The following is a 15,343-nucleotide window of genomic DNA, read 5'->3' as shown; positions in this document are numbered from 1 at the left end:
AATGCAATTTAATTAAAAATAACAACACAAATCTGTCGTAGTTCTTAAATCACGAAAGTAATACCAAAACTCGTGTGAACGATCTGCTAGTCTGCAACCCGAAACGATGCGGCGCTTTATGAGTTTAATATTCTTCAAATAATCTCGGTCGATAGCGAAGTCAGCCTATTAAAAGTTACCCTTGGATTTCCTCCAATGGACTCTTAGCAGTGGCTTTACTAGCTATTTTTGTAATATGCGAGCTAAAGACATAAATCATCATAAAGACGAGCGATTTCCCACAATTCCACGTCCATTTAATAAAGCTACCAATGACCGAGATCGCTTCACAGCAGAGTAATCCTCGCAGATTAAGAGTACATTCATATTCATCTTCATGAAACCTTCTGTAAAGCTCCCTCTGGTAGCAAAAACAAGGAAAATACTCGGGGGAAGTAGCAAATGATTTTATGATCCATTTAAACTTTATGGGGTGTAAGCTACGTACCTTGAACGGTCTGCGTGTGCGGGACTGTGTAGTCGAATAATGCTTGTTTATGAGTTCACAAAGTATAACAAATGGGATCACATATTTTAAACGTAACAGCTGTTCCAAATGAGCTCACTAAATCTCCCGATGATTGCCACAGATGGAAGACGAAACGAGCTCTTAAAATTTATTGAGAATATGTTTTTAGGGTACTTTTGGAAACTTGTGATTTATAGCGAGCACCAGCTGGGTCTTTTCAACTGACGTCGAAGATTTCAAGTGAACTTTTCCAGACTTCTGCTTATTTGCAGTATGTAATTTATATAATTACAGAAGCACCCTTTATATAATCGAATCATTCTGTGTTTGTTTTGACTCTAAAACAATCTGCTTCCATATGCATAGTTTAGATGAATGCACACCATTAAGTTTTCCTTATACTCGTGCATTATTAAATTATCAACTTGATGAACTGGTTAGGCTTAACTATATACTTATCATATCATAGGTTTCTATGGATTTTATTTTAATATGAATGTCATCTATTCAATTACATGAAAGTGCTTCGTTGTAAGTGAAGGACCTTCAAAAATAACTATTTCTATCTATATATTCAAATAAAACCATAATGGATTCCTTCTCAATCTCCACTAGGTTCCATTTCTGTTAATTCCTGCCCATACAACAGCTGGTTTTAACGGTTTGTTTATAAATATTTTCAACATCATTACAAACTCTTTAATTAAACTATAAAATCACAATGGGTGCGATCTCATTATTTAAATTCTATTATCATTTGTAGATACGGTAAGTTAGATTTGGGAAGTTAATTATTTTTAAGTTGATGGAAATAACATGGATTTTTTTATATATTTGTTATCAATAGCACATACTCTAGAGGGTGAAGGGCACGAAGGAAAAAATGATTAATATATTTTACAGTGGTGTGCACAGAAGTTTTCAAATAAAGATGATCCTTACGATCGTGTAATTAAATTTTTTTTTTTCAAATTAAGGTTGTATAATAATAATAATAATAATAATAATAATAATAATAATAATAATAGGATACAAACTGATCGGCATTTGGAACACAATAGACCTGACATCACAATTATCGAACATCGACAGGTTTGGATTATTGATATTGCAATACCCAGTGATAATAACATTAAAGAACTGGAAAAAAATACTAAATATCGAGATCTGGCAATCGAAGTTGACCGGCAGTGGCTTAAACACACCAAAGTCATCTCAATAGTTATCGGTGCACTTGGTGTAACTTCAAAGAAGCTATCCAACTATTTATAGCAAATAAACATCAACGAAGTGACCCCAAATGACCTACAAAAAACAGCATTACTTGGAACAGTCCATATTTTACGACGCTACCTGACAGATTATTCTCAGATTCTTGGGTAGAATCTGAATTGTTCTGTATCACCAGTCAAATTTTTGTTTAAATGATATCTTGCTTTGACTGTGTATCAATTACGTGAATAAAATAATAATAATAATAGCTACCTATTTCCAATTTCTGCTGTCTATCCATCTAGCTTATATACGCACTAAACTAATTTATATAATTTACAATTTTCAAATCTCTTCTTTCCATCAGCTGTAAAACATTGAACAAATTATGGTTAACTAACGTATTCTCGTCACTGTCGTGCAACAATCTTTCCAAGGATTTAGGCAATCTTTTTCTGAAATATTCTCGTCTTTTGACAACCATTTGAAATCTATGCAAATAAATTTGTTTTACCAACATGATTCCGGAACTTAAATTTCAAATCCTTGAACACTCAAATCAATGGGTTCATCAATTCTAGTTAAATAATCCAAGTTATATTCAACTACTACTATCTTCTTACCAAATAATAATATTTGCATTTATTCATTAAATTTTAAATCTCATTTCCCCTGTCTAATCTTTCCATTGTTTGAGATAACTTGAAGTTACTTCACACCCTGAAAGACCTGAAGTCAGTTGACTGCCCTGCCCAGACCCACGTCATCAGAAAGAAATTTTACTCTTGAAATGGGCATATTAAACAACAGGGGTCATAAAAGGGAATCCCCTGTGTCCTATCCGATACTCCTAACAACATGCCCTTGGATGACTCGCTTCTAAATGCTACTTCCTGCCGTCTATCTGTTTAATCAATTCGTAGTCATCTCAATAAGTGATCATATTTGCAACATTTTGATCAGAAATATTTATGTAGAGCACCATTGAAGTCTTTAGCTGAATTCTAAATAAAATACACCATAGCCATTACCATGGTATCTTTCTCTATTTACCTCTTGACAAGAAGTAAGCAGTGGCTCACTGCAATGACAATGAGATCTAATTCTAGTGCAGTGGCGGCTCGTACATAAGCACTGCGACACTGCAACACCCCCAAGGAAAAAATTAAAAATTTAAATTGTTTCTGTTTATAAATAATAACAATGCTTACAACATTATATAAATGCAGTACAACATGTTAAAGGTTACAGCTTATGTTTCTACAGTAATTAAATAGTTAATAATTGGAACTGTTCGATTAACGCTTTAGATTACGAAACAAATGCACTGCGATCTAACTTAGTGTCGGAATTATCACGTTCGGCCAATTGCAGCTAGACTCGCCAATATTCCTTTGCGCTTCTCATTGAACGTTACAAGTGATTCCAACACTGCTCATTTGGGCAGCGTATAGTATGCTTGCGCGCTTTATTTCTGTGAGATACGAAATTTTTATTATTGGTGTTTGTTCGTGGAGAGGGTGAACTATTTTTAATGAAGCAATTTTTTAATATGTAAATTTATTTATTAATAAATTGGTTACTGATTAGGAAAAAAAGATTTTTTATTTTGTATATGCAGCATCCCCACTTAAAATTTTCACCGGCCGCCACTAAGTCTTACACTGATTATTAGCAAAAAGGGATTAATAAAACAATTAATAAAAAATGAAACAGTGTTAAACGTTTCCTTGATCATTTCCAGACATTGGAAAAATATGGCCTCTGCTAGAAGGCAACCTGCAGTAACACAGACATCCGAAAAATCATTAACAAACTATCTCACCAAAACAACGACTTCCAACAAAATCCACAATCAATCATAATAAAACACAGTCAGCACTTCTGCTTAAGTGTGGGTTTAACTTTTCAGATTAATTCTGCACTGTATCACGTTTATTAACGGTATTTACACCAGACGGCGCTGATACGATAAAAAATGGCAAATCAACATGAATTGTCTTGGCGAACTTGTGCAATGCAATATCATTGTCAGCGATGGATCGATGGGAATCCTTTATCTGTGAATCGATGATTAGTATTTGTTTGGCAGCAGACAAGCCCACTGGCTATGCATCTGTGATTTACTGTTGCTTCTTTGATGATTTCCATTATAATTACCCACGCATCATTTCTGTTGGTCGCTTTGCCACACAATACTATTGTGGCGTGAATCGTTAATGGAAAGACCCATGGAGAAGTCAGCCTCATATTAATGCGTTACTCAGACCGTTGACGCGGAAAGAGACGTCCATTGAGCCATCGTCTAGGGGGATTTGAAGTGAACTTTACCGTTCATTTCTGCCCCTATTTCATTGCGTTATCTGTAATTAGATGTATTCGACTCTCCAGTTCCCTGACTGCTAGAAAACATCGCAGTATTTAACCGTCACGCTTCAAGTAAAAGGTGATTCTTCTAATAATTAATTTTGCTCCAAAGAAGTCAAGATTAAGGACCATCGTTGATTTTTCTAAATAATGAGAAGCGCGTTTTGAATTGAAGATAAAGTGCCATCTTGTGAGACGCTCGAGAGAGTCCGGTAAGAGAGTTTCACAATTACAGCAGTGTAGGGGAAGAAGTAATTAATTAGAATTGTGTCTCCGAGCAAAGATACTAATAATCGTTGGCCTCCTGCTTCATCTCTAGCCCACTAATAAGGGCAAAAGGCATTACTTTGTTTATTGGCTGCCTAATTACCTGCTGCTTTTTACAGGATGCTAGATTTATCTTCTCGTACTACGCCTGAAGACGAATTAGTTTCTTCGTATCCTAAAAGCAAAACACAATTCGCAGATGAAGAAATGAAAAGAAGGAATAAACAAGTGTTGTTGGTTGGTTGGTTACTTCTCCCGAAACTTGTTCGTCTGTTATATTAATTTTTGACGACTTGTTAAATATACAATATTCATTTTTATCTTTTTTGTTAACAGAACAGACATTTTAATTATATTAATAAAACAGTAGCTACCTGAGACTCAGTTATTTGTATTAAATTGTCTTTAATTAACAACGATAAATTAAATAAATCAGTACTGAAATGAGTTAGTACGTTTTCAGTTTCAAATTTCTAATTATCTGTCTAGATCCAACTTCCAATTTCTAATTTCATAGCATTATTGTTATTCCACTTTATTATTTTTCATACCTACTATTATCAAGTATTATTTTGTTATATATTTATTCATTATCAGTTGCGGCTCGTGACTTGAAATCGTGGGGATGCTGCAACTTTCGTAATATAAGTACAGTGTATACGTGTTTGGATAAAATGTCAAAATTATGGTAAAAATTAAAAAAAAATTAAACATGAAAAAAATACTGTTTATTGTCGATAAAATTATACAGTTTGGTATAATTCAAAATTACTTAAAAATAAAATCCATTATCATAATCCCAATAATGTTCTAAAATAAAAACTACAACAAATGTTATGTCTTTAACTGTAATGTCCAAATATTTAAAGAGACGGAGTAAACACGATAAGCACTACGAACACTCTACTACTGGCGCAAACTGCATATAAACAACAGTGGAACTGCACGACGGACAGTGCCTCATTACGCTAATAGCTCGCATCTCACTATGACATGCATATGCTTGCGCGCGTAGCAATATGACACTGTGGTAAACACAGTGCTGCTAGCGTCCTTAGCCCTCCTAAGTGCTACGAGATACATATTCCCTACATATCTTTGCATTATCAGCAAATAGCTGTATGTCGCTTGTCAAATCCTTCCCAGTATTATTAAGATACAGATTGAATAACAGTGGACCAAGCACTCATCCTTGTGATACATCACTTATTACCTTAAATCTTGCAGATTCACATCCCCCGTATACCACTTTCTGATATCTGTCAGCCAGTCATCCTCGTAACCACTGTAAAAGTTTATAATTCAAACTCATATTCTCCAATTTATGCAGTCTGGCATGCTATATTCTGTCAAAAGCCTTAGCAAAATCGAAGCGTATCACGGTGAAGCATTTCCCCTTGCCTAGTTCAATAGTAACGTTGTTATAGCATGTGAGTAATGGCATGTTGTTCATTGCAAATCTCTATTCACTGTCAACTCTCTTCTGAATGCGAACCCTAACCAATTTTTCCAAAATCTTCACCATCACTCCTGAGATACTATTTGATTGATAGTTGAATACATTGGTGTTTGCACCACCCTTGTGCAATGGAATTACCATAAATTCCTATGGGAATCTTCCCTATTCTGAGACTCATATTAAACATCCTGGTCTAAGGAATGGCCAGTTCAGCTGAACATTCTTTTTACAGGAAAAGAAGAGCAAAGAAATTGCAAATCGAACAAGAATTGGCTGCTTCCTTAGATAAATTCTTGACCGCAGAAACGTCACATTCGCAAAAGAAACGGAAGGTTTCTTCTACTGACGATGGAGCTTTTTGCGATATTAGACAGTAATCTCTCATCTTTGATTGAAAGGCTTATGTTGTTGAAGGAGAATTTAACGAAATATTTAAAATCATCGATCATGTGAACGCATTGAAACAATGGAAGAAGGAAGACATCTTAAAACTTTGCAAAGATTTACACTTGAAGTTAAGCAGCGATAAATACCCAAATGATGCTGATGTCCTTTTCGAGGAACTCAAAACTTTGTAAAGTTTTACAAAAAAAGAAGATATATGCCTTCCCGATTTGTTGAACTTCATATACGAGAACTTACGATAAGTTTTCGAATATTTCAGTTGTTTTAAGAATTTCTGTAAGACTTCCAGTATCGGTGCTTCAGGGGAAAGAAGTTTCTGATCTGATTTTCCCTTTCAGTCGTTTCCGACCGTAGGGGAATCTGTAGGCTTTTCCCACAAAGCTATTCCTTGTGGGATTTTTACAGGGTAGTTCACCATTGCTTTCCCCAATCCCCCCAATTTTATCCGGGATCGGGATCGGCATATGGCTGGGACGTATTCATGACTGTATTGCATGTGTGTTCACGGGACCGGTTTCCCTGTTCTGGGGGACGAAAAACCCCTACCTCCGTATGAGACCATATAACTCACCTTTAGTCGAAAGAGACCACATAAAGGTTCCTCATGTCACGGACGGGAATCGAACACAGGTCTTTTCGACCAAAGGGCTTCGTCTATACTGACTGAGCTATGGAGGCTCTAAAGAAGTTTCTCGAAACTCAAAATAATTAAAAATTATTCAACCACAACTCAATAACGCTCAGCAGATTCGTCTATAATATATAGAAAACGATACTATGGATAGTTTAGACTTGGGTGAATTAATTAAGAATTTTGTGGCATTAAAAGTACGAAGAGTACAAATTTTGTGATTTTATAAGGTACATAATGTCATTGTATTTATAAACGTATTTCTTATGTATAGAGGATCCAAAATTTCTTTGTTATACATATAATTATATACTTGACTCTTCATATGCGATTTCCTTGCTTTGTTCTGTGAGATTACTCTTGTACTTATTACTCTAATAAATATATATTATAATTATAAAAATGTTTCCTTTTTTTAATTACTTTCATTGAGTTTCAAGGGGGGGGTGGATGTTTAAAAGTTGGCACAAAGGAGGCTCATATGCACCCGGCGGCCCTGCTTATGGGAGCAAACTGACCATCACAAGTTTACGAAATTGATGAGATGAACTTCAGTTCTAAGCTGAATGCAAAACAAAAATATAATAAATAAACTAAATATGATACGTATAATACATATGAAAAAATCTTTAGCCCACTTACATACTAATGTACCACAGGCTTATAACCTTTCACGAGTGAGAGTCACAAAAAATACAAGAGATCCAGAAATACAAGCAAAACAATTACAGCATATAAACAGCAGCACATTTCTGCTTTTTGATCTGTTTTTTTTTCTCCTAATTTAGGGGTCATCATCACTAGAAACTTACCATACAAAGTTTGTCATTTCTCCAACAAGCCTTCTTCATTTTAATCCGTACTTAGTTTTCATCTTTAAGCGCAATTAATTTATTTCGTCGTATAGTCAGCCCCCCCTCTTACTGCTTTAAGATTATTGTTTTCTCTTATGAGCTTAATTTTTCTTAATCAAAAATGTCTTACTTCTTATGTTATTCTTTTCTTTGTTCTTTTACGTAACTGGAAGAAATCTATCTCATAATATCCCGATATCTTTATTCTCTCTTTTTTTCCCTCTCTCTCTCTCTCTTTAGAAAAATAAAATTTCTTCGAGTAGAATTTATTTCATCTTTTGTTTTGTTATTTTCATTCTTTCTCTGGCATTATTTATTATAGCAAATGAATTGTTTGGTTCTATTTTGACGGTCCTAACTTTGGATGATTTTTTATTTTGCTAACATTTAGTCGTTTTTTATATATCAGTCCCACACACGAGAGGATTCTCACACACTAGACAATTCCTATTATTGCAACTATTTATCATATCGCTATAATAGCGTCAATTTCCAATAAGCACGTTGAGGCAAAATGCACTGTTCAGTACTTCGTGGAGATCCGAGAAGCTTGGAAGGCTGTTTTGTAAAATCTAGAAAAATAAAAAAATAAAATTTTATATCTGATTTACATCCTTCAAGACATATTTAAGCTACTATAATTCATCCGTAAATTACATAATTTACGCTATTTTTTTAATTAAATTTCGTATTTTACCTCTCAAATATATATAATACTGATCATCTTGGGCTTGTTATCAACCTCAATGAGTATCTAGGTATCTCTTTTCTACGTTATGTGATGCAAAATCAATTATTCAAAAGGCAGCTTATAAAATAACCTTCCTAATATATGATAATTAAAGAAAGTTATAAATATATATATATAATTAAGTAAATAATTAAAAATTATATTTTTAATATTTATATTTAAGTTTTAAATATTTTATTTAAAAATAATTCAATACACCATTTTCAAAATGTTATCAAAATAATTAATATAATTGTTCATTTAAATGGCATAATCAATCGACTGTGAGATACGGTGATTGATTCATTCAATACAATACCCTTGGAGGGTAATGGATGGCAATGCTGTAGCCAATGAAGTTCTAACTGAGGCTCGGCTATTGCTGTTACCCTCCTGCCATGATCAGAGCTTTAATTGCTCAATAACACCTTATCCCTACACTGTCCTCTACAGATAACGGGGAAGATGAAAAGCATTCTTGCTTCGCCCCTTTAAGCCAGTCCTTATAAGGACTATAAGGCATACGGTTATGCGGTTATATAAATATACGGTTATATTTATATATAAGGCATACGGTTATGCCTTATATATAAATATATAAGGCATAACCGTTGGATTGATTCATTCAATCCAATACCCTTGGGGGGTAATAAATGGCAATGCTGTAGCCAGTGAAGTTCTAACTGAGGCTCGGCTATTGCTGTTACTCTCCTGCCATGATCAGAGCTTTAATAATAGCTCAATAACCTTATCCCTACACTGTCCGCTACAGATAACGGGGAATATGAAAAGCATTCTTGCTTCGCCCCTTTAAGCCAGTCCTTATAAGGACTATAAGGCATAACCGCTGGAGGTTCGGAATGAATCCAATACCCTTGGAGGGTAATGGATAGCAATGCTGTAGCCAGTGAAGTTCTAACTGAGGCTGGGCTATTGCTGTTACCCTCCTGCCATGATCAGAGCTTTAATAGCTCAATAATACCTTATCCCTACACCGTCTTATACAGATAACGGGGAAGATGAAAAGCATTCTTGCTTCGCCCCTTTAAAGCCAGTCCTTATAAGGCATAACCGTTCGGATGAGAATTGGGATCAATCGACCGTGAGAGAGATGCGGTGATTGATTCACTCAATCCAATACCCTTGGAGGGTAATGGATGGCAATGCTGTAGCCAATGAAGTTCTAACTGAGGCTCGGCTATTGCTGTTACCCTCCTGCCATGATCAGAGCTTTAATTGCTCAATAACACCTTATCCATACACTGTCCTCTACAGATAACGGGGAAGATGAAAAGCATTCTTGCTTCGCCCCTTTAAGGACTTAGTCCTTATAAGGACTAAGGCATAACCGTATTTGCACAGTGCGTTATCATCTAAAAAATTTGCTGCAAAGCTTCAAGAATTTTTAACTAAGTAAATAATTATTATATGATGTACAAAAAGATCTTACAACTCTAAAAGTTAAGAATTGAAAGAATATTGCTGAGAAAAGAAACGAATGCCTAAAAATTGTTTTGCGAGGTAAAACTCATAAAGAGTTGTGAAGCTAGAAGAAGAAGAAATAGTTATTATAATAACTGGACTGACTGCTGCGCAGTTTATTTTGTTTGTCTTTTTTTACGTTGCAACCACCCACGAAAGATTTTTCTGTAAACCTACACTACATTCGTACCTTAAGATACGAAAAAATTAAAAATTACGAATAAGAACCTTATTCGTGATTTTTACATTGTCCAGAAACTCTTCCCTACAGCGTAAACATGGAACTTTTCAAGCAACTTCAGGTCCCACTAGCGGTAATCTCCTACCGTACGATGCATTTCATCTCCCTTCCTAAAGACAATTGCAAATGACCATGCGCACGGCGGGATTCTAACCCGTAGATTGCTGGTTGGAGAGCGGGTGAGTTAACCCCTCGGCGAACACCAGGGCCATATTTCAACGATGCGAACAATTTCTTGTTCCTCAATTTTTTTTTTTAAATTTATCTGTATTTTTATTTTATTTTATTTATATGTTTGTCCTTCAGACATGTTATTATGCGATTCAAATAATTAAACTATGTCACATGCTTATTTTATCCTCTATAACTATTTTTTAATCCAGTATGATCTTGTCATTTAAATGCCACATTTTTGTGATTTTTTTCGCGAAATTGTTAAATTATATTGTTAGCTTATTTTATTTAGATCACAAACTGATTTTTGAAGATCATCTTCGTTGTGTTATAATCGGATCCTCAGCATACAGCATTGTGGAGATAACAGTTCTTCTGCTTAACTGGAAACCTTGTTTTATTGTGGTTTTCTTATTTTTATAATTTTAAATTCGACAATTATATAAAGAAAGCATAACTCCCTATATATATGTATATTCCATCGATGTAAGCTTGGAGAGCCTACGGTACCATCAATACTATGTCTATACTAGAGGTTAAAACAGAGTTCATTATGAGCATTTTCCCCACAGCACACGTTTCCAAAATTCCAAGTCATATTATGAATGAATTAAATATTTTTTCATGTGTAATGTGAGCCTTCGTAGCTCAGTACCTGGTCGGACCTAGGTTCGATTCCAGTCCATGACGTGAGGAACCTTTATCTGGTCTCTATTGACTAAAGGTAAGTTAACCATACGGAGGTAGGGTTTTTTCACCCGGAAACTCTAGAGCTCAACCCTGCTAAGGGATTTTCAAACCCTTAGCAGGGTTGAGCTCTAGGTTAATAGGAAAAGTGGACAGAGTCCCACTCATGTTATCTATAAAAAAGGAAAGGCAGACACTTACGGATTGTGTTATACAGATGAATTAATTATATACAGATTCTTGATTATATAAGACATCTCGGCCACTATGAGCTTTTCATTACAGCTCAGCTACAAATGCACGAAAAACAGTCTAAGATAGTTTATTTTGTTTATAGTGAAAAAACAATGGAAGAGATCTAATGGGTTATATATATGACGAGTTAATGCATACTTGTGTGCCATCATGCATTATACACTCTTGTATGATTTTAATGGAAAGTTGAAACTCATTTTAAAATATCAAATTTAATTCCCCAGACCAGTTTATATTGAGTTATAAATACCTGGTAGCTTATTTTCTATTTATTACTTCCTAACTAAAAGTCGTTTGACAGTACGAGGGAGGTCGGAAAAGTTCTTGGACGAACAATGAAAAAACGAATTTATAATTTAAAAATTATTTTTCATTTTTCAACATAATCTACCTTAAGACGAATACATTTATTAAAGCGCCATTATACCGTCCCTGTAGTGGTTCTCAGTAACATCTGCAAAATGTCCCTCTACAGCTGGAATCATCTCGATTCGAAGGAAAACGCTGACCAGCGAGGAAGAGTTTTAGTTTTGGGAAGAGAGAGAAGTCAGAGGGAGCCAAATTTGGGGAATAGGGCGGATGTTACAACAATTCATAATGCAGATCCCTTAATTTTCCCATTTTAATGTGAGTGCGATTTTAATCTGCCGTGAGCAGATCAAAATATGCAATTTAAAAATTTTAAATGAAATATTTTCATATGTAAAATTATTCTAAACGTTCTTTTGAAATGCGTATAGTCTCAGCAATTTCATGCACTTTGACTCGCCGATCATCCAATACCATATCGTGCACTTGATCAATGATTTCTGGTGTTGTTACACTTTTTGGACGTCCTTCACGTGGATCGACGTCAAGGCTGGTACGACCACGTTTAAACTCGACAGCCCATTTCGTAATTGTCGAAAACGAAGAAGAAGAGTGCCCATAAACTTTTATGAACTTCGAATGAATATCTTTTGGTGTTAAACCTTCTTTTACAAAGAATTTTATAACCGCACGATACTCAATTTTATCCATTTCAAGGGATATAAACAAGACTTTTGCTTCAGACAGCTGTATAAAATAAACTACTTGATAGAATGACTTGCAATTTCACGTGGATGCTTATGACAGATGCACTAACTTAAAAAAAAAAACGTGTCGATAGTGTTGCCATCTATGGTCGAGGCCGTGAACTTTTCAAACCGCCCTCGTATTTTGATCTCAGTGGTGTAACTTCGTACAAGTTTTTTTTTTTTTTTTTTTTTTTTTTAATGAAGAAAAATGTGCCGGAATTCATCCAATTGGTACTAGCTAATTACCGATTGTTCGCGTCTATCCTAGAATAAGCTGGCTTAATTCTGTGATTTCTATTTGTCTTTCGCTGCACGAAAAAGAAAAAAAAAACTTAAAATAACTACAGAAGTGCAGTGACCTCGTCCATTCTTTAGTACACGAAACAGCTTTGTCCTTTAATCTCATTGCAGAGCAGCCCTCGGGAAGTGTCAGCGTTGTGTCTTCTTCGCAGCGAAAGGTTTTATGTGGCCCTATTAATCCTCTCGAGAAATTGCTCGGAAGTGATCAATGATTCGAATTCAGTGAATTCAACGAGCTTTAATAAAGTTTAGCGTAAACGACCTCATCTATGACATTCGTTATTGATGACGGTGTCAGTTCGATATTAATAGGAACCCCTTTAAGTGTGTCCCGATCGAAAGGATGATACTCTATTGTGATCCATTAGTTTTCTGCAAGCCATGTTTTGCTAATAATTTCAATTATCTTGTCCAGACGTGTCACTAACACACCGCTCTAATGCAATTACGGTTCAAGAACTAACCTCGAAGACCTCCAAAGATAATTTATTTAATTGTGACACCCAGAAAGTGAGGCGTGTCTTTCCCCTGCATTCAAGTCAATGATAACTTAAAAATCAGACACACTCTCAGAGCATTTTTGCTTCAGTATTAAATACGGTGCGCCAAAACATTGTTTTCTTTTCTTTCAAAATGTAATAGAAATTCCAAAAATTGTTATATGAATCTGATACAAACTAAATCATAGAGATACCTTTTTGATAGTTTCACCAATCCATTTTTCTTTTTTTTTTTCAAATAACATCAACTATTTTGAGTACGCATGCGCATAGAGGAAAGTACAGTTTTGAGTACTCATGCTCCATTTACAGCTGAAAACGCAATTTTTATTGAATCTTTATGTAGGTTAAGGATATTTTCTCTCTATGTTTATTTTATTTATTTATTATTTATTTTTTTATTTTTGTAATTTTATTCATTTTTATCCGTGAAATCCTTTAGAAACCAAACATAGAACTTTTTCAATCACTTCACGCCTCCAAGAAGCCTCCAGTTTATTTCAGCTTCTTAAAAAGTATTACTTTTTTCAAAATATTCACATTTTTACAATTCATTTTAATTATATTTATTTTAAATAAAAATTAAATACTAAATTGTTAATTAATGTTAATAATTATTAATTATAACTTTATTTAATTCTTATTATAAGTAATTTAATAATTCATATGCCTGTGTAACTTCGTAGTAGATTCAGTACGTCAGATCAATAGAAAAAAGGCTACTGTAGGTTCGAACATAGTCTATAAGGAACAACATTTTAAAGGCATTTTTTTTAAAACAGAATTCTACAGTTAGTGAATTTTTGTTGAAATCAAGTATTTTTTTTTACCTCTTCCGGTAGAAACTGGAATCTCTAATCCTACAACTCGTCAAAATTATCAATCGTTAGCATTAGGTTCATCTCCTCTGAAAGGTAAAGACTTTGTGAGAGACTTTGTGTACAACTTCTACGAAAGATAGCGGCAAAAAGAAGTGTTGTCTATACCTTTTGTGGAATGAAAAAGGCATTAAATAATCTTCTTATAATTTATTTAAATATAAATACTTTAAAAGTTTTTAATTTTAATTAAACTGACAATAACATATATACATTTAAACTAATTAATTAATTGGGTTCGAGGTTATATTGCGCGTGGTCGTGTAATTTAGCGCTCGTGTGAAATTAGCGATTTTTATCAGTTTTGTAGTGTTTTTTTCCATCGGAAAATTAGAGTATTTTAGTGTATAAGTGTAGATTTCGATTTTTAGAGTATTAGTATATTTATAGCACTTTTATTATGATATTGTCGCCATGGCAACAAGGCAACGAACAATGGCCGCAAAGACCACGTTTTGGGGAGATTTGAAACTGTGCAATCTATGTTAAAATGTATGCGTCCAGAAAATTAAAGAATATATGGAAGGAAATTGAAACTGGACAGAGAATATGCATGAAGTGTTTTAAAAGCGAATGTCTGTTAGGTGACGAGAACGGAACACATACCGAAGATGAGATGGAAAACGATGTTAATAATGTCGCACGTGCGGCTGTGGAAATAGAAAACAAAATAGATATCAATAAAGAAATAGCGAGCTTGAATGTTATCCTTCGTAGGACAAAGCGAGAAATTGAAAAACTGCTGAAAAAAAGAAAGAAGCAGGTGATCCGAAAGAATAATAAAGACCGACCGAAGAAACAAGAAATACAAATAAAGGAGAAAATTATGTAATAGAAAGTCAATAATCAGGGGAGTACTTAACGAAAGTGTGACAAAATCGTGTTTCTGGGGTGCAAACATTCACAACATAAGCCAAGCCACCCCCGGATGCAAAAACGCAAGTCGAAGGAAATGATTGTCTTGGTTGGTACCCAGTGGCGGCGAAGTTGGGGGGGGGAGAGGGCTGCAACTTTCGAAATATACATACACACTGTAAGTACAGTGTATACATGTTTGGATAAAATATCAAAATTATGGTAAAAATTAAATAATTAAATTAAACATGAAAAAATATTGTTTATTATCGATAAAATTGTCAATAATATTTATTTAATAATATTAAATAAAATATTTAATAATAAAATTGTCAATAATATTTTGTTTATTATCGATAAAATATCGATAATATTGTCAATAACCCCAATAATGTTCTAAAATAAAAACTATAAAGATGTTACGTATTTAATTGTAATGTCCAAATATTTAAAGAGACGGAGTAAACACGATAAGCACTA

The sequence above is a fragment of the Typopeltis vanoorti genome, chromosome 17 (assembly GCF_054136105.1).
Source record: "Typopeltis vanoorti isolate ZY-2024b chromosome 17, IOZ_Tvanoo_1.0, whole genome shotgun sequence".
Classification (NCBI taxonomy): Eukaryota; Metazoa; Arthropoda; class Arachnida; order Uropygi; family Thelyphonidae; genus Typopeltis; species Typopeltis vanoorti.
The sequence above is the reverse complement of the archived record's forward strand: the minus strand, read 5'-3'. Positions refer to the sequence as shown.